The sequence below is a fragment of the Eucalyptus grandis genome, chromosome 11 (assembly GCF_016545825.1).
Source record: "Eucalyptus grandis isolate ANBG69807.140 chromosome 11, ASM1654582v1, whole genome shotgun sequence".
Lineage (NCBI taxonomy): Eukaryota > Viridiplantae > Streptophyta > Magnoliopsida > Myrtales > Myrtaceae > Eucalyptus > Eucalyptus grandis.
The window spans coordinates 29,122,763-29,128,502 of record NC_052622.1 but is presented as its reverse complement, the minus strand read 5'-3'; positions in this window follow the sequence as shown (position 1 = coordinate 29,128,502).

Sequence of the window (5,740 nt, the reverse complement as noted above, 5' to 3'; positions counted from 1 at the left end):
CCCTAGGATGGAGATTCCGAAGCCTAAGGCAGAAGGGTCTGTAGTGTAGGTTTTTTGGTAGTTTCTTTTTGGGACAAACATGTATAAACCCGGTATGTATATAAAGTGTGTTTTATGAAAAAGGTGTTAGCATATTTTACTATCCCAGTGTTTAATGGTTGTCAGGGTATCTATTTAATTCGCTTCCGCATGTACTTAATTGTGCATAAAAAGAAAGAGTTGGCGACGCGTCCTAGGAACGTCGTAATTTGATCGACCGCCGAGGGATGTGCGTGTGCCCGAGGTTCGGGGCATGACAAGATCACTCCCGCGAAGCCTCCATTGAGGACAACTTCTATCACAGCTGAACGTCATTGTATGCGGAATGGGTCCTTCTCATCTTATTGACTATATATTCGCAAGATGAAAAGTCTTTTCCCTTTTCGTTCAGTTTAGGGTACGCCGTGACGGGAAATGAGTGAATAGCGCGGAACCATATAAGTCTCAATCGTTGGCCATGCTTGACTACTCTTCCAAGTCTTCATTAAAATTGACATGTCAACCATATATGTACAAAATAATTATCCTGACCGTGGGTGGTTATGTGGCTCAAAATCGACACTCAATTTTTGTGGAGATGAGTAGGGTGTTGTTGAAAGGGAATACACTTTGTGGGATCGAGGTTCAAGGACCTCTATATTTTCCTAGAGGTGGTGACATTTTTCTTTTCCAAGTAATATTTTTCAGAAATCGACCAAATTTTGATTGTTCATAATTTTTTCATCTGACATCCAATTGATGGGAAAAGTACTAAAAAAAGTGTTCAATTTATTGCACTGATATCAATTTAGAGGAGCAATGCACACACAAGATGTATCTAACCAGCTCTCTTAGAGCTCTTAAGTACGGTTAACAAACAACATAAATATAATATAGTGATTCTTCTGATTTGTTCGAAATGACCCATACTGGAAAAATTATCAAAAAAATGCTAAATCTATTTCATTTGTATATTTCAGTTTTAAACTTTTTATATTTGTATCAATTGAGTCTATCTGGCCAATTTTAAACCTAAATTGCTAACATGGATACTGACTATTCTATGTAACGCTGGCTCAACACTAACATGGATTTTTTTTAAATATTATAAAATATTTTGAATTTTTTTTTATAACTTTTATGGTTTTTTCTTTTTTCTTTTCCTTTCTTCACTTTTTTTTGGGGTTGAGGGCTGGCTAGGGTTGCCGGCCAACCCTCACTAGCACTTGGCAAGGGCTTCTATCATAAAAATTATAAAAATTTCAGAATATTATTAAAAACTATTAACGTCGGTGTCAACCGCGTCATGTAGAACAGTTATCATCCTCACCAGCGATTTTCGGCTAAAATTGGTTGAATTGACTCAGTTGGTACGAATGTAAAAATATTTAGTATTAACTTGGTTCAATTGAGAGATTTAAAACTGAATCAACATTAATTTAATAAGCTTAGATTTTTTTCGATACTTTTCCCTGCTAAAAGAACCTTCCGAAAAGGTCTCCAGTGAGAGTTACTGGGTTGTTGTTCAGAACTTCGGAGGTATGGAGGAGAAGTAAGCCCAATGGGCTAATTGAATTGGTCAACATGATTGGCTTCACCTACGAAATTTTTGGTTTTGCTCAATGGTCAAGACTCAAGTTCCTTCGACCGACAACAAAAGACTCAAGATCCGAGGCAGGACGGTTCCACATGCCGAAAACCTCGGCACCGATTCCCACGCTTTCTTTCAAGTATCGTCCACTTAAATCAACCGGATAATGTTTTATATGAACAAGGAAGTTCTGTTTTATATTCTTTGGATTTACCCAACCATACGTGGTACAAGTTCCATCCCAGCCAGAATAAACAAAGAAAGATTAAAATTGCGACTTTGCCGTATGATCCGCTTCTTAAGAAGAGAGAAATCTCCAAGGCCATCTCCACGCCGTTGCCGTCACGGCCAAACTAGATTTAAATTGTAATCGATGCAAACTTTTCAAATTGGGCTTTGTGAACAGGACAAACACTCCCACCAAGAAGTTCTACCATTCAGACGAAGGATGGTCCCACCTACATATGTGAACCCTCCAGCACCGACGAGGAAATCGGAGACATGGATTATGGAAATGAATTTGGTCAGATATAATTAAGAGAGACAAGACTTTGGAAAAGTAAAAAGACGGAAATCTCTTTAGCGGCTAAAGTCAGCACTTTGACTTGGGTGAAATTCGCGTATCCGGCTTTTCCGGAAATTGATTAATTGGTTTTTAACTTATTATACGAATGTCAATTTAATTTTATACCTTCACGCCAAAATTCAATATTATCCTTTTGATGAATTTTTGTCAAAAATCAACCGTCTCTTTGAACACTTCCAAATGGTCTATGCTCTAAAAATCAATTCAACTAGTTGACAACTAACAATGATTATATCGCCGTGTTAATGATTCATGATGAAAATAAGCTGGAAGAACTATATTGAAATTTAATGTAAATATTTTAAATTAAATTGATAAAAGTAAAAAGTTTTAAACTGACTTTTGTGTTACGCTTTTTATTGGTCCATTTGGAGGTTGCAGGATATGGTTTTGGATCCTCTTTTTGCCTTTTTCTTTTTGGTCGACGCCGGAATGAGGATTTTGCGTTTGGAATTGGTTTCCCTCTGTCATTTACCGCTCCACCTGTGTGAAACCCCTTAAGATGAACCATTCTTAAGTGGCGGCCGTCAAGTTTGTTCTGTACCTTAGACATCATTGTCATCAAGAAGCTTTCCAGAAGACATTAATAATAAGTAACTGGATCGAGCCACCTCCACCACCATGAGAACAAAAGAGAACAACAAGGGTCAGTTCGACATCGTGAGCAATTCATCAGTATGACATAGGCTGCATTTGATAAGGCATTTAGGGAAAATTTTTGGGAAATACAAAGGACTTTAAGTGAAAGGTTTCATCCCAATACGATTAGTATTTGGTATAGTGTAATTTAAAAATACATTGGAATATTTTTTTGATTTAAATGATGTTTGGGAAAAAAAATTACACTTGCAAAGGACTTTTACAAACTTCACCAGCAAGGCTCAAGTCACCTGAAAGGCTTAGGTTACCCATGACATCGTGCGAGTGAAGGCATTTCTTTAAATTATGGAAGTGTAGCAAGGGCAAAGTTGGAAAAAAATGTATTAGCATTTTGGAAATGCTCAAAACTCAAAACTCTGGCTGAACTTGCTTTAGGTTAAAAGCCTTAAGAGGCGAAATACAATTGCATCTCCCCAAGACTATACAAGAAAATTTGTCAAACTCCATCTCCTTTAGACCAAAGGCTCTTAATGCCCCCAAAGGGCTTTGCCAAACGCCACCATAGTGGTTAGTTGTGAAGCTTCTAATTCAAAGGAACAGCATTAGAAACAAAATTTTGAATGACCAAAGAGTAATGCGATAAGAATAGCGAATTCAATTGGATCGTTGTTATTAATTTGTAGGTGCATTTACTTTCTTTGTTTAAATATCTCACGTCACTTGACTATGGCATTTATATAAAACCTCTCTCCATTTATCAGCTCAAACTTTTGGGTTATTATTTTATATTTGTGTTCACTCCATTTGTCAAATTTCACATGTCATTTTTTATCCAGCTTATACATATCATTTGCATACTTAAACTTTTAGATTGTACTTTGTAATATATAATGCTACTATATAACCCAAGCCTCTCCCATTTCCTTTGGGGGCCAAAACTTGATGTTGTCTCTTGTCAGCATCATTGCTATTTTGGAAGAACATGGTTGGCATCTTTGAAGTGAACTTTCGAGAAAGAGTTGAAGCAAAGCCCTAAAATTTCTTAAATCCATGTCCCGTGAATTCATCTGCTTTTTTACAAAAGCAATGGCATAAAGGACCATGCATGTATGCACGAAACAACTCAAGCTAAGAAACGTGCCACTTGCAGGGGTTGCACGCTTTTTGAAAGGGGCCTTTTTTTTCTGGGGTCTTCGGATGCGCTCCTATTTCTAGTGATTTCCTTTGATCGCTGACGTCATAAATATAGTACCTGAATATTACTGCAAAGCACACATTAAGTATAATCTCCTTTTCTTTTCTTTTTCTTTTGTGAGCTCAAATTATACATGTGTAAAATATCAAACCAGACGTCCCTTACGAAAAAATGCATGAGAAAACAAGGCACGCGTGTCGACAACGATTCAAAAGGGTCAATACCAATAGCTCTCGGAAAGGGCCGTTTTTAAGACCGATTCAAGATTGCTCCACTCACCAGAAGCCACTTGGAAATCAACCCCCTTCAAAGGGAACATGTATGACGATGTTCACCTTTTATTTTGGCCAACAACTGCATGGGTTGATATTGAAAAGAGCAGGCACGCGCATACACAGCGGTTGTCTTCCTCACTTCAGAGAAACGATGAAAGAGGGATGGATCCAAAGATGAACATTTATGGCACGCACGTGGGGCTTCATTATGTGGTTGTAGTCAAGGTTACCGGGTGGAGTCCGAGGAGAATGCAGGTGAACGGCAATGGCGAAGACAGCGGCGAATGGGCTTTGCATTTGGAAGCTAGAAACCTCATTAATGGTGATGCAGATAGGAAATTAGTTTCCACGCCTCATCATTTAAACCAATTTAGTTATAACCATTTTTATGTTCATATTAATTAAGTCTATCCATCTAATTTTAATTGGAAATCGTTGACATAAGATGCTAGTTATCATATGTGGCATAATTGGTATTGATATAGACAAATTTTACAACCTCTTTTTGAATTATGTTTTCTTTTCTTTTTTCTTTTTTATTTTCTTTTTTCATTGCTACAAGCAAGTCCTGCCCGCGGTCGACGATGGCTTGGGTGAGGGTTGCGACCCCTGATTGGCACAAATGTGAAATTATAAAAATTGTTCACGCCAACACTAATCATGTCATGTAAGACAGCTGACATCTATGTAGCAATTTCTAATCTAAATTGATTAAATTGACTGAATTAGTACAAATGTAGAATGTATAGAGTTAAATTTGTAAATTTAAAAATTTAAAACTAAATTAATATCAATACAATAAATTTATGACTTTTTTTATACATTTTCCTTTATTCAACCCCTTGATCATGGAGCCATCTAGACCCCATATTATCCAAGTCTAGTGTAGTGGGAACGACTTAAAAGGCCTGTACATACGCCGAAACTTCTTTGTAATTCTACAATAGTGTGAGATTTATTGTAAGTGTATTATTAATGAGTGTCATTGAGACACTTGTTAAACATATTCTTTTTATAAATATATATATGTTGATTTTGAATATATCGGTTCTAATGAACTATAGAACAACAACGTTTCCTTTTTGGGTGTTCAACAAATGCTTTTCGGAGAACTTTGTTAACAAAATCCTCATTGTAATCTACACGATCCACATGGTATTTGAAAAATAAATACGCAAATGCTCTTGAAAACTTGCGCATTCTTTGTATATTAAACAGTATTTTTTTAGACTATGGTAGATGATGAACAAGTATATCTAGAAACTGCACCTGGAATAACTCCAAATAAAGTCTTAACAAAATGATAAAAAAGAGTGGCTATTTAATGCCCTGAGATGACCCTGGGCTCGACTAATAAGAACTCGTGTTAAGAATAATAATAATAATAAAATTGAAAATTGAAAATTATAAAAATCATCTACCACTCCAGAAAGTTAGGTGAGCCTACTCGAAGTTGCAAACTTTCCACAGAGTTG